The 22026-nt window shown below is 33.2% G+C and overlaps 1 protein-coding gene and 1 long non-coding RNA gene across 3 annotated transcripts in view; both read right to left on the bottom strand.

The window, feature by feature from the left end:
* Positions 1-15196, bottom strand: part of LOC143079846 (protein unc-93 homolog A-like) — a 28748-nt gene extending 13552 nt beyond the window's left edge. The window contains exon 1 of one of the 2 annotated variants that reach the window (XM_076255476.1): positions 15071-15196. The gene's annotated coding sequence lies outside the window, so the exon portion shown is untranslated. The remainder of the gene's footprint in view (positions 1-15070) is intronic. The other variant, XM_076255478.1, reaches the window with a different exon arrangement.
* A 938-nt stretch (positions 15197-16134) lies between these two features.
* Positions 16135-22026, bottom strand: part of LOC143079845 (uncharacterized) — an 8897-nt gene continuing 3005 nt past the window's right edge. The window contains exon 2 of the long non-coding RNA XR_012979500.1: positions 16135-16249. This is a non-coding gene — a long non-coding RNA (uncharacterized LOC143079845). The remainder of the gene's footprint in view (positions 16250-22026) is intronic.

Below are 22026 nucleotides of genomic sequence, written 5' to 3'. Positions count from 1 at the left end.
AAATGACATTTCAGTACTTTAGTGACCGAGGTGTATTTTTAATATTCATAATAATCATAATTCTGAGTAGAATCTAACTAATTTTACAATTTTATTGGTTCAGAACTTAACCAAAAGTATTTTGCCAGACACATGTATCTTTGAACACTATCCTTAAGGAATAACTTTGATTCGTTAAATTTCGCTTAAAAATTACTAAACTTAGTACACAGTCTGGGTCGATACCCAGTGGCGGATCCAGAAATTTTCATACGTGGGGGCCCACTGACTGACCTAAGAGGGGGCCCGCTCCAGTCACGCTTCAGTGATTCCCTATATAAGCAACCAAATTTTTTTCCCAAAAAGGGGGGCGGGCGGGCCCCCTGCCCCCCCTAAATCCGCCACTGATACCGTTGCTGGTGGCTTATCAGACCCCAAGTGTATCATTAGCTCAGTACCCGTGCAGTCCGTTCATGTCTTTAATCTTATAAAATATTTGTCGCTGTACGTTAAGCAAACATAATCATCCACACAGATATAATAAAATTGAGAATGGAAATGGGGAATGTGTCAAAGAGACAACACCCCGGCCACAGAGCAGACAATAGTCGAAGACAACCAATCATTATGGGTCTTCAATAAATCTATTTTGTTTTGAATCACGTTTTTTTATATAAACTGATACGAATCATGCAGCTTTTGCTTGACACATTCATAACGAGGCTTTAATATCAAATCAATGACATAACATGCTGCGTTTCGTTTAGAGATTATTTAAGTCTTTGTTTCATATCAGACTATCCTACTAGGCATTGGGAAATTAAACAATTTTCACTATTAGATTATTTTAAGAGGTTCTAAATGGGGTTTGGAAGAATACAAAAATAATGGGCAAAAGGAGAAAAATAGAGAATAATCATTATGGCTTGTTAAAATATAAATAATGAACTATATAAAAAAAAATTGAGAATAAAAAGGCAAAAATAATTAATAAATATAGCTATCGGAGACAACAATCCAGCCTCTCTTTTATAGTATCATCGGATTATTTACAATCCTTAATTACAGCACATTTTATTACCGTACTAGTATTTATGTTGCCTATGAGGCGTGTCTTTAAATGCCACATTCCGTAAAAGGTGTATCAAATAGTGTATTAGTTCGATCAACATGTCCACACACATGTATTAATTATAAAAATAAGTAGATGTGGTATGGTTGCTAATGACTCAACTACCCACTAAAGTCCAATTACATATGACGTAAATGTATACAACTAGAGCCTACTGTATGGTTTTCAACCAATGCACGAACGTCCAGGCTGAAATTTCGGCATGTCTGATGTAATAGTTTCAATTAGTGGGTCAAAATCACAAGGCTGATGGATAAAACAATCAGTTCGAATATAAAAAAAAATGTTAGAAGTGCAACAGCTATGTTTTTTAGGATTCTACAACTCGATCTTTTAACTTTTCCAGTGCTAGCGCTTTGCATGCCTTTATATAGATGTTCCGGATCATGTGAGTATCTGGACCATACGCGTATGGTCATGACCATATGGGTATATACTCATATGGTCTGACCATACGCGTATGGTCGGGGTAATTAACGGTCTGTTACAGTATACGTTTAATACTTCTAAACTCTTCATTTGAAATGACCGTTCATTAAAAAGACGCTATCATATAGCTTATTGTATTATAATATTATTATAAAACGATTAGCTAAATAAAAATTAGAAGTTACACACAGTTAATTTTACTTACTTGTCAAAACTATAATAAACACATTTTATACCGATGGTCATTACCGATTTGTTATTACGAGTGAATGGCAACATGTCGACTTAAAAAAAAATCGAAAAATTTCTTAATGAACTGTTACACAAGAAGTCATTGGAAATTAACATAGTCTATTCAAGTTATCTTGTGAGTATGGGGTATTGCAGTCGTGCTACGATATTTGAGATCTAAAGCTTCTTAAAAACACCGTAGACACATCGGAATGGCCGAAGACCTCGATATCCCTGTACGCAGCTACTAAAAGGCTAGCTTTTCACCCGCAAACAAAAAGTATAAATGAAAAAGATCGTGCACGCACAACCAAGACTTGCAAATGCAAAAAAAAACTATGATACCGTGTGGAAGTAAATGTCACCCCAATCCTACATGCAAGAATGTAATTAACGGTGAAAACTAACTATGGCATCACTATTTGATTTTAACGTAATATTTGAATTATAAAAATAATACATTGTAACCATCATTGTTTTTTTTACCATAAAGTTTTTGCATTATTGAAACTTTTATAATGTAATTTAAAAAAAAATACCTATATGGTCCAAAACTCATATGGTCCGGCCCGTTAATAACCAAACGAGTATTATTCTCATATGGTTCGACCATCCATGACCATACGCGTATGGTCCAAATACTCATATGGTCCGGAACACCGACACATTTCATTTAGTGCACAATTCAATGTTTTTGTACAATTTCGCAATCGCTTCCTAATCAAAAGAAAAATGTTCGTATCTGAAATGCAATTATTACATATTCCATACGATAACATCTTGTGTTTTTCGTTTATAATGTCCGTCTAATTATTCATTGTTTTACGGATGAAATATCAAAACTCAATCTTGCTTCATTTATTCATTGAAAATAATCAGCGTAGAAAAACAACCGAGCAGAATTGTGTTTTCCTTTAACTTGGTTACGACTATATTCAAATAATCAAACTAACTACTAGTATCAGCATGATAAATTGTTACGAATTGTTATATTTACAGTTTTTTCGATCTTGAAATGAAGATTTAATAAGAAGCACATCCGATTTCCCTTAGAGTTATGTACTTGCTTATCTTAGAGACGCACGCATCATGCTTTAATCTATTTAAAATGAAATAACCAAATTTTCATAAACATCATGATTATCACAAAATATAAGTGTACAAAACATTTAAATTATATGAAAAAAGACATGTCTTAGCACTTGTTTTTGAGTTAATATATCCAATAAAAATAACAAATAATAGCGGGAAATATAGATGTCTAGGAATGTGTCTTATGCAAAGGCACTAGGTATATAAACATATTTAAGCATTATTCTAAACTAGAGGTATATGCAGATCTAGAGGTATATGCAGATCTAGAGGTATATGCAGATCTAGAGGTGTATGCAGATCTAGAGGTGTATGCAGAACTAGAGGTATATGTAGATCTAGAGGTATATGCAGATCTAGAGGTGTATGCAGATCTAGAGGTATATGCAGATCTAGAGGTATATGCAGATCTAGAGGTATATGCAGATCTAGAGGTGTATGCAGATCTAGAGGTATATGTAGAGCTAGAGGTATATGCAGATCTAGAGGTGTATGCAGATCTAGAGGTGTATGCACAACTAGAGGTATATGCAGATCTAGAGGTGTATGCAGATCTAGAGGTGTATGCAGAACTAGAGGTATATGCAGATCTAGAGGTATATGCAGATCTAGAGGTATATGCAGATCTAGAGGTGTATGCAGATCTAGAGGTATATGCAGATCTAGAGATATATGCAGATCTAGAGATATATGCAGATCTAGAGGTGTATGCAGATCTAGAGGTATATGCAGATCTAGAAGTGTATGCAGATCTAGAGGTATATGCAGATCTAAAGGTATATGCAGATCTAGAGGCAGCAGGAACATTTTCTCAATGCTTTTTCCCATTAGTGTATTTCAGATATTCGTTTAAAAAGAATTGAGAAAGATATGGTTTACATAGTAACATTTCTCAACGCATTGCCATTAAAACGGATTTGTGTTTTAGTAAGCTAATACACAAGTTGTATTTGTAATACTCCAAATGTTGACCTGATATCACAAGGAATTTCCATACATGATCATACATAATTCTGACTTCGAGCTTAATTTGCTTCTTTTCTTCTAAATATATATAAATACGTACTAAGCGGATAACCTACTCGATTTTAAGCACGCTACCAAGAGACAATCGAGGTGGGTTTTTATGTTCTTGACAAATGTCAAAAAAGACATTAACCATATACAATAATTTCAACATGAATACTTAACTTTGCGTCTGTCATACGAAATTAGCAATATAGCAATCATATATCCCAAAAGGTATCAATTATGTTGTCTAGATATCGAGACAGAAAAGTATTTACATACTTAAAAGCTAAGCCGTGACGTTAATATCTTTTCCAAGACATCTATAAATTGGGTAAAGACTCTCATTTGTTTTTGTCTGTAAATGTTTAAGCAGACTCCTACACTTTATATACGTTTGTTGGTGTAATTCAAAGTGTTTCTGTTTATATATTTATTTTATACTGTTGGTTTTCCTGTTTGAATTGTTTTACACAATTCACTTGGGGGCCCTTTATAGCTGCTGTTCGATGTGAGCGAATGCTCCGTATTAAAAGCCGTACTTGATCTATAATGGTTTACTTTTTACAAAATGTGATTAATTGTAACTTTGATGGAATGTTGTTTCATTTGCACTCATTCCACATCTTATTTATGTTAGCTAAAGTGATTAAGTTTTAAGGCTTGAAATCTTAAAATATATCAAAATTGTTTCATTACAAGTAATATTTGCCATTGGACGTAAACAACCCACAACCAATAAACCGTTTGTTACCATGTGCGTATACCGGAATTACAACCAAAGGGTTTTGTCACATGTAATATTTACAACTAGACATAAGTATATAAAATTGTATAAGACATCAATATAAAACCGAGACAATTTCGATTCTGAAACTATAGTTCTTCAACTAAGCACGGCCTGTTATATCACCCTTTACGGCAATATTGTATTTGTTTGATGTTTAGTATGGTACTTAAGGCTGCCGATAATTTGTGTCTTTAAGTGCCAGTCTGCCTAAGAATCAGGCAGTGGTGAAAACATGACCAAACAAACCCACCCAATTTGACATTTATTTCAGTTCATAATATGTAGTTATGCACAAAAATAACATTCATTTCCATTTTCTGTTCTGGTAATAGAAGATACAATTTGGTTGAAATACACTAGAAATTAATGAATAAGGGGAGATAACTCTGTAATTTGCTATTATTCTAACCAATTTTCTAACCAAGTTATTTGATATTACCAGACACACACAAACGAAAGACTAATACTTTTTAACTCAGGATGATGTGTAGTATAAAATAGCATGATTAGGTCGGTCGGTTTTTTCTAATCATGTTTTAATTTTTACCTAAATTGCCTGATTCTTACAAAGACTGGCACTTAAGTATGGTACTTAAGGCTGCCGATAATTTGTGTCTTTAAATGCAATATTAAATGCAGTTTTACGTAACATAGGAATGCATTTATTATCAGATCAATGTTGCAATAAACTGTGTTTCATTATCGGAATAAAAATCAAAACCATTCCTGCATGCTAGGCCGTTATTTATCTTGGATTGAAATATAAATCCCAGGATATTAAATTCTATAATTCTATTACATTTCCATTATGTTATGAAAAAAGTAAACATGCTTAATAACACATTTTGTTTAATTATAGAAGTCAACCGAATTAAGTTAGGATTTTATGGAATTTTAAGTTAATACTGTGTTCTATAGTTTATGTATTGAACCGTCGTTATTAATACATTTTTAACCATTTTTTAAATGAGTTTCGAAATCACCTTTGGAATCGATATGTTCCTTACGTCGTAACTACAATCTCCTTCCCTTTCATGAATGTGACCTAGCGAGTTAGACTATTTACCGGAGTTGTTATTACATAAGCAACACGACGGGTGCCACATGTGGAGCAGGATCTGCTTACCCTTCCGGAGCACCTGAGATCACCCCTAGTTTTTGCTGGGGTTCGTGTTGTTTATTTTTTAGTTTTCTATGTTGTATCATGTGTAGTACGGTTTGCATTTTGTCTGTTTGTCTTTTTCATTTTTAGCCATAACGTTGTCAGTTTATTTTCGATTTATGAGTTTGACTGTCCCTTTGGTATCATTTGTCCCACTTTTGGAAGACAGTTTAAAAGGATTCTTAACACTAAGTTTATGATGACACTGCAATTAGAAATATTCATTTGGTGTATGCGATGCCACAACATCAAAACTATACATTATCACACAGAATAGACAAATGTAGGAAATAGTGATACTCCATGTCAAATAAAATACAAAAAAAAAAAACATATTAGATAATCATCAAAATAAACAATGAAAATCAAAAGTCCCATATTTTGTAGTAAGACCAATGTCCCGTAGATTATGTATTTCAATATAAACCTTTGACACACAAGGATAGCACTAAATCTCCTTATTAGCTAGTTTCAATATGGAAGGCGTCTTTCTACATTTGAATACACTAATAGCATTACCACCAGTATGTGTTACGCATACTCGGCGAAACGAGAATTAGGAACAAGGATACAACCTCTCCCTCTGCCAAACCCGTCATTAGATTATTTGTTTGCTCTGCTTCTTTTCAGTCTTTTCAAAAACCTAAACTTTGCAACTACCACATTTATTATAGAGGCCCCTCATGGGGGGGGGGGGGGGTCCTAGTAATCACATAATCACCATTTTTTTGCCAATATAATCACATAATCATTAAATATTTGCTTATCTTTAGTAATCAAATAATCATAAACTAAAAATACAGTCCTAGGTAATCAAATAATCATGAAATATTTGGCTTAATAATCAAATAATCATTAAAAAAACGGCCAAGTAATCACATAATCAAAAACCCCATGAGGGCCCTCATTATATTTAGTATGGTAAAATTTTGTGATGGATTTCAATTGTAAGCCCCAGTCACACTGTCACGTGTTACTACGTTTTAAAATGCTACGTTTCAACTACGTGTTGAATAAAAATGTCCCGTTTTTTTATAAGTTAGGTTTTACTTATCACGTTTGCTACGTAATAGTACGTGTAGACCCACGTTTCAACCACGCATTGATACGTTTTGATACGTAGTTAGCACGTTTTGAACAAAGTATCACTGCGTTTCGATACCATGGATACGCTTCGTTACGCATATTCCCGTTTCGCTACGCTTTCAAAACATAGTAAAACGTAGCTCTTGAAACGTAACAGTGTGACTAGGGCTTAGATAGAGTATATAAACTACATGTCATATGTATTTGTTCTAAAACAAGAATTCCAATTCTCTCGAGTAATGTTGATTATAATTATAACAATGTTTTCATTTACTGGCTTCAAATTTTTCATATCATAATGCCGTACTTATTACTACGCATTGAATATGGTAACACACGTTCAGAATATATTTCACCTTTTGAATTTTTATTTTTGGGCTCGAAAAGCTCTTCTTCGGTTTCGATTACTGTCGATATCGAAACAGTAAATACAGTTTTCGTTTATGATGCACACAAAACCGTTAATATTTTCTAATTATTAATTTCCCTTTGCGACATGAATTTTTCGTCTTAAAAAAAATCCAATTTGCACAATCCAGCTGCTACAAAAGTATGTTTGGAAATTATAGCGCTTGACAAGGTGATGGCTGAAATTAGATACAGTAAGACACGTTGAGAAAAATCAATAGAAAAACGTTATCCTGTGTTAGCAGCCAATCGATCAAACAACAACATTTTGAATAAAGACAAGATTTTGTTCTGAAGGATTTTTTTTTTTGTGTTGGCAACATCTCTTTATCATCTTAGAACAAGGCACGTTATATAGAAATTGTATTTGCATTTGTCGATATGCTTTTGTTTCCTCGTAAAATGAGTAAAAGCCTAATGAATATTTTATCTATTACAAATCTATTGTTTTCTAGAAGACGAATACTCTTAAGTTAAGGGTCTGGTTGTGGTTCTCATAACAGAGAAAACATGCAAACAATAAAGAAAGGAGACAAATTGACAAAAATATTAGATCATGGAAATCAGTGAGATTCAAAAATGTACAGAGAATGGTAAAAATATTCTAGAGTGAAGTTGTGGTTCTCGTAATAGGGAAACAAACAAACAAAAAATTGAAAAAGACACAATTGGCACAAATTTTTAAATCATGGAAAATAGTGAGCTTCAAAAATGTACAGATAATGGCCTAAACATTTAGAAATGAAGACTGTGACGACAGACCCTCATTAAAAAAACCGATTCTTCTGATAACCCTGTTTACATTTTTTCTTGATACATCAAAACACTGACTTAATTATATTGATACAGAAGGGTTGCGTTTTATATATTAGATATAGCTTTGTTCATTATACCTATTACTGGAGAAAGAAAGAAATTTTAGTTTCATCTTCAATGATATACCAAACTATTCAATTAGGATACAATAAAGAACAGGAATAGCTAGTAAGATTGAGAATGGAAATGGGGAATGTGTCAAAGAGACAACAACCCGACAATAGAACAGACAACAGCGTATGCATGCTCAGTTTTTCAGTTTTGGTAGTTATATTCACTACTAAAACATACCAAATAACCTCCAGAGTTCGGTAATCATTATATTTTATTTTCCTGACGTACCACAATGTACCAACTTATATACATTCTTTACAAAAGATGAAATTAATACTGTATGCTAGAATGCATTTGGTATGAAATTATTGACACAACACGTATTCAGACAACCCCGTCAGGTGATCGTCCTATGATATGTGTTTTATTTACCATTTTACCACAACATTCATATGTACTATTACTTTTAAAATTAATAAAATTGAGAATGGAAATAAGAATGTGTCAAAGAGACAACAACCCGACAAAAGAGCAGACAACAGCCGAAGGCCACCACTAAGTTCACCTGATCAAATAAGCCTTAGAATGTCTGCGTAAGTATAGGCATTCTATGATATATTTCGAGATTATCAATAATGCAGCGGTCATTTGTCATTTTATATCATTTGATATAAGATATTTAGAAGTTATTTGTGACTATCGGTATATAAAAATCACTTGAAAAATACTACAGAACACGGATGATATCCCTGAATTGGCATCAAACCAATCAAGCCTTCAAAATAAATTACAATCAGCGAAAACAGAGAAAACAAAATAATAAAAGAAAATAAAATAAAGATTCCATGTAATGCCACTGGGAGGACTCTCAAGCTATTTAATAACGATAACACTTTAGGGAAAAATGGACACCAAGCTACATTGTATATCACAATAACCAAAGGACCAAAATGAATTTGAGTTATTTCACGCTAACAAGGGGGGGAGGGGCAAAATGGACATACAAATTATGGTGTGCTAATTAATGAAAAAATACTTATAAACCCACTGAATGCTTAAACCCTACAAGAAATTAAACACTACAAAGGACAAACACCCTTCTAAGGTATGACACTGTGGTGAATGATTTTGCAAATCAAGTTGCATGAGCATACTGAAAGCACAACTACATCTGACAATTTTTACTTAGTAAGTGAACAATTAGAAAAGGGCGACTTCGAAATAAGGGGTTATCAAAATGAAATATTATTCACGGCCTATGTATCCTTCCATTAAACTCATATTCATAGTATAATATTAAAATATAATTTTTCCTATGCAAAATTGGACATAGAATTGGTAAAGTATATAACACTACAGGGAGATAACTCTTCAAAAATCACCTGAATGTTTTAATCACGTTCTATTATAAGGAAATATTAAGATTCTCAATGATTATGATTAAAATTAGTGTTTACCCAATAAATTTTTCCAATTAAGTGTGTGGTCCAAGTTTTTTTTTTTTTTTTTGTTCTTTTATATAAATTTGTCAGAGGGTCAAAGTAAATATTTTGTCAAAATTTTGTGAAAATTAAACGACCTAAATTAATTTTATTCAAGGTGTTTGGTACATGTACAACCTCACTAATGTAGATACTGTGTAACACAAGCATACCTGATATGAAAAAAATTAAATAAAATAAAGCCTAGTATAAACTTGATGATAATGATTGCTTTATAAATTGTCTAAATTCACATTTAACAGAAGAGTGGATATGGAGAGGCCTTTTCTTAAATAATCAAAGTGCTGGATAGCACCTCTGGAAAGTTTGCAACTGTACATGTGTATTATTTCAAATAGGTTATAGACGTGTATATTTTCAAATATATGTATTTAATCACAGTTTGGATTTTTCAAACTAAACCATTGTCTCGGCAGCAATTTCCAAAAATCACTTTTAATACCCCATTTATGGACATTATGTTTTCTGGTCTTTGCGTCCGTTCGTCCGTTCTTCCTTCCGTTCGTCTGTCTGTCCCATTCAGGTTAAAGTTTTTGGTTTTGGTCGAGGTAGTTTTTGATGATGTTGAAGTCCAATCAATTGATCCGTGTATATAGTAAATTTACGAAATACACCGTTTGGTGGTGCGCCTGTCAGATGAGAAACGTACAGATAAGGTAATAGGTAACAGATAAATATACTGTTGGTATTGGTATCGAATTCGACCCTGAACTTGTTAATTATTGGCAATATTAATTATGTGGAAAACAAAAGGGTCTGGAGTGGTGTAATTTTTAATCAACACCATTGTCCTATATTGGATATATATAAAATTGAATTCTTTGATTTGTCGTTTTTACCCCATGACAGCTGACAAATTGGACCTCGTTATTTTAGTATTATACAGATAGATGTTCCCTATGATATAATCTTTCTAATTTAAATGCCAAATTAGAGTTTTTACTCCATTTTCACGGTCCACTAAACATAGAAAATGATAGTGCAGATGGGGCATGCGTGTACTATGGACACATTCTTGTTTTATATATCTATACTTCTGAATCTAAAGACCGTTTTTATGTTCACCTGATAAATGTATAACCGAAGAAAGCTATAAGTCAAACTTATATATAAAGGTATATATACTTGATAGGGTATCCTGAAAATTGCACCCCTTAAAAGTGACGCCAACCAAATTAAAACTTGACTTGTGTTTTGTGGTTGTAAGCATTGAGTATAAGTTTCATAAAATTTGGTTCAGGCAAACTAAAGTAAGAGAACAGAAATCAATTTTGGGATGTATGGACGTAGTCATACAAGTAAGGGACGTACATACTTACAGAAAAAAACAAGGATAAAACTCAATATAGTGGGGGCATAACAATAGTAGTATGACATCAGGAATAACAAGAATGTGTCCCAAGTACACGGATGCCCCACTCGCACTATCATTTTCAATGTTCAGTGGACCGTGAAATTAGGGTCAAAACTTTAATTTGGAATTAAAATTAGAAAGATCATATCATAGGGAACATGTGTACTAAGTTTCAAGTTGATTAGACTTCAACTTCTTCAAAAACTAACTTGACCAAAAACTTTTACCTGAAGCGAACGGACGCACAGACGGACGAACGGACGCACAGACGGACGGACGAACAGACGGACGGGCGAACGGAGGCACAGACCAGAAAACATAATTCCCCTCTACTATCGTAGTAGGTGGGACATAAAAAGTTTATATACACAAGATTCATACAATGTTGATCTGAGGTGCGTATAACCCTGTAACACATTTTAGTTGCTGCTGTGTAATTACTATTGAGGCAATGACATTTTAGATTTTTGTTTTAAGCCATTTATTTGATATACTAATAATCATTGCCTCTGCACATGTGCTAGGACCACGTGGCTAGGACGACACATTGTTAATTATAGGTCAATCTTAAAGAATCATACTGCCCCAGGAATAAAGTGTGAGGATAAAAGTTCTGGATCCGCCACTGCAATGTTAAGCACTAAGAAAGTAATTTTGCTAGTACATGGACAAATGTTATTAAAGCATTTTAATAATTTCTACAGCACTTGTCTTTAGCTTGATCTCGGTCTTGATACACTGAACTATAATATTCTAAGAAGTAGATGATGACTCGTTTGCTTTTAAATTATACGGATGCTATGCTACTAATTGTCATTAAGACAATGTTTTTCTGTTGTCAGTTTGATCCACTTGAGCATGCTGAACGAGTGAAGGTCCTTATATCCACATTGGAAAGTGAAACAGCTTGTATTTAAATAACGGAATTAAAAGTTTTCAAATGATTTTAGGCATCAAAACTTTCAGATCGATGTCAGTTTGACAAAAACAATGCACTTTTCTATAAAAGCCGGCATTAACCTTTACCCGTCTTTGGCGTGTGACATAAGCCATATAATTATCGATTATTATATTTTCTATCACCTGTGTATTGTTAAAATAAATCAAACCATTATCACTTGTCAATTATCCGACTTGGTCAAATTTCAACTTGTTCTCGCATACCGGACTCTTTCGATACACTCTGCCTTTACTTATTCAATAATAAACAGTTGTAAATATCGTACATAGTAAAAAAAATAGTGCGGGAAAATGTTCATTCATGAAATATTCATGAATGAAACGCTATCTCGCGTAGATTTCTTTTGATTTTCTCTTCAGCCAATGGCCGATCCGCAAAGTAGTGTTTGTGATACTTATTTCAAAATGAAGTTTAATTCATCTGAATTGTCGGTGAACATTAATTCCTTTTTTATTCAAGCTGTAATCTTTTCAAAAGAGTAGTAACACAAAATATCCGAGAATCAGAATTCGAACACTAGTACTACATTATCTTGGAGCAGAACATTGCGATAGTCTGTCTCACCGGAGGTTTAGGCGGACGCCTATGGAAAGTAGCTATAGCAAGCTATAGCAAACTTTCCAAAAAAAAAAAGAGAAGAAAACAGAACAGAAACAGAAACAGATCGAAAGATTGGATAATAATGTATCATCTTGAATTTTAAAAGGTTACATAGGAGAAAACACAGTCATCATTACACCAGTCACATCCTGCACTATAAGAAATAAAAGATGCATAAAGAAGCAAGTTTGAATTTATTGATTCTATTTCTGAGTCATTAACTGTCAGGCGATAAATCGAGACAATTTTTTAGAATTATATACATTAAAGATCATTGAAGGATTTGTTGATCATCGTCTGATGGTTTGCACACAAAAAAAAAAAAAAAAAAATCAGAGGAATTCTGATTAAACTTGCTAAACATTATTGATTTTGTGGATTATACTTTATTGAAGCTAAACGTGGATTTGTGTGCAGCGGCCAATATTACAAATAAAAAATGATTTTGTAGCTTTATCTTATCTTTTAGAAGTAGGATTTTCACGTGGACTTTTATCTGATCACATTTCTAAAATATTGCGAGTAATGTGTGTACTGTTTGTACAACTCGGGTATTAAGTGTTCCTATGGATATATAATTTTGATTTGAACTGTTTCGGCTATCCGGTCTAGCTTTATGAATAAAAAATACTTGTACAGCAATCAATTCATAACATATTTTTCAAGAACAAACACTGTTGTAAACAAAAGATGCATGTCTATACAAAATGAAAAGGTCTTCATCGATTCAAGTTCTAAAAAACAAATTGTATATAAATCAAACTGAAAGATTTATAGTTCCCATTAATCTATCAAATACATTCTGCGAATAAAATTGAAAAAATAGTTATAAATGTAAAACGTGTAAGAGTACCAATGGCTATATATGTTACAGATCTGTTTCGTCGTCTTTATTGCTGTTTTATGAATTGATTTTGTGTTGACTCATTTGAGCTTTGATTTCTGAAGAAGTAATTTTTTATTTTTGCATTTTGACTACTGTTAAACATAATAAGGCTAAGTTAGAATTTAGGTGCTGTCTGGCGATATTGATAGAAAATAAACCATGTTAATCCAAAAGACAATACAAAAATTAAAAAAAAACCTGTTTAGTATGAGAAGAAACCGTAATGGATTGTATACGAGTTTATATATTCCAGAAAAAATAGGCGAGGCAAGGGCGGAAGGATTAGGTCTGTGGAATACTGATACAATTGAATATTGGAATAGATATAGACATGTTTATGTCATGTGGAAACAATGACAAATACTTTATCGATATCCTGTTCCAAAGCACATGTTTCCTGTGTTTTGATTTATGGATATATATATGTGTCTGGAGGGGAGTTCATCGTTTCGTTGTTTATCATTAAATAATTTTCTGTATTTTTTACTTATTTTTATCCTTAATCTTGATTCTTATGATTCAGCACCCCATTATTCTCCGTTTTGTATTTTTTTAATACTTTTTTTCTCTTCATTCTTTCTTTTTTTCGTAACTTATGGTGCACTTTTAGTGCATAATTCTTTATTCTGTAAACCCCATTCAAACCTTCATATCGTAATTTTTGATTTTTTAAAAATTAAATGTATATTTTTTTACATCAGAGGAAGGTTTTTTCCACACCGTCGGGCTTTCGTGGTATTTGCCGAAACATTCATTACGTAGACGCTTGATTATTAAATGAATCTGCTTACATCTTTTACATGCTCTAAAAAGTTTTAAAGGTAACACTTGTAATGTTTTTTTCTTAATAATTATAGTCGGAGTATAATTAATGAAATTAATGTTCAAATGTTTGACTCAACGATGCATGAATTTAGTTCTCAAAATGCCAGTTTTTAAAAGAGAGTTCCTTCGTCCACTGCCTATGCATATTTACCTTCTTAAAACATTACAAGTCTCCAGTACCCGTGATTGACACTTACTGACTATGCTTTAACTATTCAAAATCTTGTTAGAAAAAAATATTCTCATGTTATGGACCATGTCAATTTAACATATGACTAAATTTAGTCGTAAGATTCGAGCTACTTAACAGTAATTAATGTTCAATTGCATTTTATGTGTGACTTATCGACAAAATGATTCACAACTGCAGAAAATGTAAGGTATATGAATAATCAAGTATTTCTGTTATATATTTATGGAATAAGTATGATAGTTTTAGTACATGCATCATTTTCGTGCAAAGTTCGAATCCATTTTAATTTTTATGCTTAAATATATTACATAATATGCATTCTATCCAAGGTAATTAAACTACCGGTACGTTCTGGTTGACAATACAACTTTAGTCGGATTATTATAATCATATTTACTAAATATAGAAAATAGTGTATTGTGAATCACAAAACCACGTACGGCGTGATTGCACATACATGTACATGTAATTAAATGTCAACCACATGCTTATACATGTAATTAAATGTCAAGCACGTATGATTTATTATTAATACATAAATTTACAACAATTTAAACCTTACCATTTGTGTCTTTAGTAGCAACAACTCCAGTCTGATATGGAAGAATCCGATCAATGCTACTGTTCATTGCTTTGTCAGAGAAAATATCAATAATTAAAAATAACTTTCAACACGCTTGTTTCATTGGCTAGTGGTAAGGGTATTGGTGTTTTTATTAATTAGGTCTAGGTCGATATTTAATGAGTCAAGTAGTGGTGTAAAGTTGAATAATAGATTTATTCAATCTATGAACAATCATAACATGTAAATAACTATATACAAAGCGTGTATGCATGTAAAGTTCAGTGCCCTCTATTGGCCAGTGTCTATTTATTGAATTAAATTGATCGATATCCAAAAGAAAACTAGAAAATCAATGCATTCCTATTAAAACAGTTCTTCTGATAGTTTGATATACTGTATGCGAACGTTAAAGAAGAAAAAAATTAGGACACACAACTGAGATATGCCATGAAATAGGAGTTCTTTCATAATATTCAATTTAGTTCCAAAACGGAACACATATCATGGAATATCATTTCCACTGGAACAGATAGTACAGTATTTGCTCCAAACAGCATAAAGTGTACATATTAGTTGTTCTAACAGCAACAAATCACTGGAAGTGTTTATAAATTATCGATGAGAACTTTTGTTAGGTTAAATAATATAGACTGACTTTTCCGAGCATTTTTCTATTTCAGAAAGCATACAAATGTACACGCTAAAGATTATTTTGTTAAATCCGTTATATACATGTATCTTTGGTTCTAAAATCGATTTTAAACCTATGAATATTGTGCTTTCGGAGCCATTTTCTTTATTGGTATCGATATAAGATAAGATAAGATGAGATATATTTTATTTCCAATAGTTGACCCATCACGGGCATAATCAGTACATTTATCACACAATTGCAATAGACAATAAACAAAAATAAAAATAGAAATATACATTTGACAAAAAATATGAAATATAAATTGAGTTAATAATACATGTAGTCACATATCAAAACCTGTATGTTTAGTGATTATTGAACATGCACCAGAAGCAGCATCACATCCATTATAGAAAAAAAAAAAAACTTTGAGTTAAGTCCTTCCTCGTGGCTGATGCATATGAGCAAATAGTATTGTTGTTTATATGCAGGAGTCACCAAGGGCAGGTGCTTAAAGGACGCTCAATCCTCTTCACAGAAATCTGAAAAATTTAAACATTTTACAACACAAGCATAAACTAATACTTAAAGTTATAAGCGTGGCCATTCAAATGTTTTAAAGTTCGTATTTTTATAATCATATTTAAATACCCAAATTCCTTTTAGTCATGTTTGTATCTACCTTTTAACTAAATGTCTGCTTACTATTAGAAAAATTGAGAGATCAGGGGGCTCTCACCATTGCCCTGTGCCCTTTGTCCGAAATTTTGACAATTTTTAGCTACAAAGTGACATTCTATGCTCTCCGTAGATATCGAAATTGACATTTTTCTAGAAAATCCGACTGATGCAACCTTTATATATACAGAGTCTATGATTTAGTTGAATTTTGTGGACATTGAAAGACCAGGGGGGTCTCAACCTCGTTTGAGCGGTCTCAGGTAGATTTTCACTATAAATTTTGAATATCCAACTGGCACTTTGGGCGCTCCGTATACACTGAAGCCAGGAAGTGTACCCAAATTCCTTTTAGTCACGTTTGTATCTACCTTTTAACTAAATGTCTGCATAATATTAGAAAGATTGAGAGATCAAGGGGCTCTCACCATTGCCCTGTGCCCTTTGTCCTAAAATTTTGATAATTTTTAGCTAAAAAGAGACTATCTATGCTCTCCGTATATATCGAAGATGACATTTTTCTAGAAAATCCGACTGATACAACCTTTATATATACAGAGTCTATGATTTAGTTGAATTTTGTGGACATTGAAAGACCAGGGGGGTCTCATCCTCATTTAAGCGGTCTCGGGTAGATTTTCACTATAAATTTTGAATATCCAACTGGCACTTTGGGCGCTCCGTACACACTGAAGACAGGAAGTGTACCCTAATTATACCCCCGCTTTAAAAAAGGGGGGTATACTGTTTTACCTCTGTCTGTCCGTCCGTCCGTCCGTCAGTCCGTCAGTCCGTCCGTCAGTCAGTCCGTCCCATGAAACTTTCGTCACATTTTTCTCAGGAACTACACATCCACCCTTTCTGTAATTTGGTATCAACATTTATATATGTCAGCCATACCGTGTGATGCGTTTTCAGATTCATCACTAGACAACTTCCTGTTTACCGAACACTTGTATGATTTTACACATGACAGCCAAGTTGAAAATTTTCGTCACATTTTTCTCAGGAACTACAATACAAGGATTTCTGAAATTTGGTTTCAGGATTTATATAAGTCAGCTATACCGTGTGATGCGTTTTCAGATTCATCACTCAACAACTTCCTGTTTACCGAACACTTGCATATTTTTACACTATTAATATTATCCACTTGCGGCGGGGGTATGTATCATCAGTGAGCAGTAGCTCGCAGTTTCACTTGTTCCTTTTAGTCACGTTTGTATCTACCTATTAACTAAATGTCTGCATAATATTAGAAAGATTGAGAGATCAGGGGGCTCTCACCATTGCCCTGTGCCCTTTGTCCTAAAATTTTGACAATTTTTAGCTAAAAAGTGACAATCTATGCTCTCCGTAGATATCGAAGATGACATTTTTCTGAAAAATCCGTCTGATGCAACCTTAATATATACAGAGTCTATGATTTAGTTGAATTTTGTGGACATTGAAAGACCAGGAAGGTCTCACCCTTGTTTAAGCGGTCTCAGGTAGATTTTCACTATACATTTTGAATATCCAACTGGCACTTTGGGCTCTCCGTATACACTGAAGACAGGAAGTGTACCCAAATTTCTTTTAGTCACGATTGTATCTACCTTTTAACTAAATGTCTGCATACTATTAGAAAGATTGAGAGATCAGGGGGCTCTCACCATTGCCCTGTTCCCTTTGTCCTAAAAATTTTGACAATTTTTAGCTACAAAGTGACAATCTATGCTCTCCGTAGATATCGAAATTGACATTTTTCTAGAAAATCCGACTGATGCAACCTTTATATATACAGAGTCTATGATTTAGTTGAATTTTGTGGACATTGAAAGACCAGGGGGGTCTCAACCTCGTTTGAGCGGTCTCAGGTAGATTTTCACTATAAATTTTGAATATCCAACTAGCACTTTGGGCGCTCCGTATACACTGCAGACAGGAAGTGTACCCTAATTCCTTTTAGTCACGTTTGTATCTACCTTTTAACTAAATGTCTGCATACTATTAGAAAGATTGAGGCCCTTTGTCCTAAAATTTTGACAATTTTTAGCTAAAAAGTGACCATCTATGCTCTCCGTAGATATCGAAGATGACATTTTTCTGGAAAAATCCGTCGGATACAACCTTTATATATAATTACAGAGTCTATATGATTTAGTTGAATTTTGTGGACATTGAAAGACCAGGGGGGTCTCATCCTCGTTTAAGTGGTCTTAGGTATATTTTTCTGCGTTTCGTAGTATAGTAGAAAAATAATGTATTGCACGGTTCATCAAGACTAAGTGTAGTCTCATGTTCAGAATGACCAATGGTCAAGGTTTTTTTATGGTTTGGCGCCAAATGTATTGTCCGTGTTAAGGTCTTCATTCTAGCCGTGGACGTTCGATAGTAAACCACAAATTACGAGTGTATATATTTATATATAAATATGTTATAAGCAGTGGCTGTTAATTTTTGTATTTGGTTTTTAAGCCCTGGACTTGACGCTTTCTCTGGAAGTGGTGTCGGCATTACCTCGAGTCACAGGTTTCCATGAATTAAGTTATTTTTTATGGTTTTTCCTGGGTGGCATTCATCACTATTAAATAACGGAGATGAAGATTCAAAAGAATAGAATCTTTTATATTGTTTATGAAATAGACAAATCTGTTAGTCTAATTTATCATTTTGGATTGATGTATTGTAATAAATATGTATCGTCACATAATGTCAGATTATATCATATTAAACGCCGGCTAGTTCGTCCGTACGGCAAATGCAATATATATTTGTTGAGTTATTATTTAGATTTATATAGTTTGAAGTATAGTTCAATTTGTATTTGGTATGCTGGTCAGTCAACATTGAGTATGTTTGGTATATCTAGTTTGGTATAGTAAATACGTAGATTTTCACTATAAATAATGAATATCCAACTGGCACTTTGGGCGCTCCGTACACACTGAAGACAGGAAGTGTACCCTAATTCCTTTTAGTCACGTTTGTATCTACCTATTAACTAAATGTCTGCATAATATTAGAAAGATTGAGAGATCAGGGGGCTCTCACCATTGCCCTGCGCCCTTTGTACTAAAATTTTGACAATTTTTAGCTACAAAGTGACATTCTATGCTCTCCGTAGATATCGAAGAGGACATTTTTCTAGAAAATCCGACTGATGCAACCTTTATATATACAGAGTCTATGATTTAGTTGAATTTTGTGGACATTGAAAGACCAGGGGGGTCTCAACCTCGTTTAAGCTGTCTCAGGTAGATTTTCACAATAAATTTTGAATATCCAACTAGCACTTTGGGCGCTCCGTATACACTGAAGACAGGAAGTGTACCCTAATTCCTTTTAGTCACGTTTGTATCTACCTTTTAACTAAATGTCTGCATACTATTAGAAAGATTGAGAGATCAGGGGCTCTCACCATTGCCCTGTGCCCTTTGTCCTAAAATTTTGACAATTTTTAGCTAAAAAGTGACTATCTATATATATGCTCTCCGTAGATATCGAAATTGACATTTTTCTAGAAAATCCGACTGATGCAACCTTTATATATACAGAGTCTATGATTTAATTGAATTTTGTGGACATTGAAAGACCAGGGGGGGGGGGGGGTCTCACCCTCATTTAAGCGGTCTCGGGTAGATTTTTCACTAGTATATTTTTCTTTTTTGGGCTTTACATAAATATTTCTATTTATATTTCAAAATGTTTCTAACTTGACGTGATCGGTTTTACTTTTTGTTTTAAGAAATATAATATATAAAAGTACATCTTTGAAGTTCCTTTATTGACAAAAGTCTATATTTCATAAAGACAAATCAGGGGCGTAGGTAGGCCAAAATGATGTGTACGCAATGCCGAAGAAAGAAGTCATACGGCGAGGGGTCTTGGGGCTGAAGCTCTAGAGTAAATGGTGCAAAATCCTGCATTCTCGCTATTTCCTGGGACTGAAAATTATACCTCACAGAAATCTTATTTTCATGAGTAACAAATCAACTTTTGAAAATAATTAAATTTGAAAAAAAAAATTAGAGAAAAAAAACTTCTAATGTGTAGTGGGTAGAGCTTATTTATATATTAGGTATAACAATTAAAAAATATAGTGCCACCACCATATATTTTAATTGTTACTTAATCAGTCTCAACTCACTATCCAGTTATCCAAAACCGTGTCTGTTGAAATTTGTTTTTCGTGGTATATGTTCAATAGAACAAGCCCAGATAAACGAATGGATTTCATTGTATTTCTTTAGTCGTCTCATGGTACTGAAAGAGTGTTCTATCGCTGTCGTCCAGACTGACATACATGCATATTATATGTTAAGTATTTTAAAGATTCCCGGGTATAAATTCTTGTTTATAACATCATAGTTTGGAAACCTTTAAAGGGGCACTAGCTGTCAAATTCATTGTAACCGATTTGACTCAAATTCTCATATTTGGTTTATAACAATGTAAAACATTTATCCAAACTATCAAAAGTCTAAAATAAACAGTTTACAGAGCATGGGGTAGATAATATATAGATTCGTTTCGTGTGTATTTTAGTCCAGACGCCATCTAATTAACTATCGATTTGACCTCAGATGACCATATAAGCGATGTAAACAAAAATAAAGATACGAATAGATTAAACCAACACGTGCAATTGCATTTTTATAGGTCTGTTTGATTTGATTTTATAGATTAAAAATAGATGTTTCTCATTGTTTTTAACCATATAAGAATGATTTTATGTGCATCGAATTAGTAATCAAATGATTTACCGTAATTTCACTTTCATTGTTGACATTCTTTTTCTTTAAATAACCAGTACACGTACAAGGCATACGTTGTCAATCTCTAGCTAGGGGTTAACTTGAAGTTCACATGAATACCGGTTAGAATGATGATGACGTTTTCACTTGCAAGTGAATCAGTCAAAAATTATGTTTGATCGCTTATTTCAACAAAATTAAAGGAAATTGATTGCTAAAAGCAAATTATTATTTCATTATTCCAATTTGATTAATGATTGATCTAAAAAAAAATCATACTTTATTTTTTTATATATATCGTAGCTAGTGCCCCTTTCAATCTAATTAAAAACCGATCTCTCATCGCTCCTGTTTCTGATATGTCGCGTGGCATATCAGAAACAGGAGCGATGAGAGATCGGTTTTTAATTAGATTGTGCCCCTTTAACTATATATACATTTGTATGTAAATACTTTAGTTTTGAAGTCCCAAAATGTACAAGGAAAAGCTTCAAAACTAAATCTGAGTTCTTTTTATGAACTTCCAACAACGATTTTTTAATTTAAAAAAAGCAAAGAAAACAAGCACTTTAAATTTTGCACATGGAGAATAAGCACTTTTAATCTCGAGACACGTATAATTAAATGAACGAGGCACCCATCTTGCACGACCGAACATAAAATAAAAAAGTAAAAAACACGTTGATCGTAAAAAAAAACCGGTGAATAGGTTTCAAAAATATTACCCTATTAATAAAACATCACGTTTTATTTCATCAGTCATTTTGAAATCTTCAGAAAAGATTTCAGGGTAAGGAGGCATAGTAGACGCACTTATTGTATTCTGAAACCCCGAGGACTCAGCTATTTTAATTGTTTGCATCAGCAGCACAAGTCACGATGCTGGTCCCGAAAATGTAAAG

The sequence above is a fragment of the Mytilus galloprovincialis genome, chromosome 6, assembly GCF_965363235.1.
Source record: "Mytilus galloprovincialis chromosome 6, xbMytGall1.hap1.1, whole genome shotgun sequence".
In the NCBI taxonomy this organism is placed as follows: domain Eukaryota; kingdom Metazoa; phylum Mollusca; class Bivalvia; order Mytilida; family Mytilidae; genus Mytilus; species Mytilus galloprovincialis.
The sequence above is the reverse complement of the archived record's forward strand: the minus strand, read 5'-3'. Positions and strand labels throughout refer to the sequence as shown.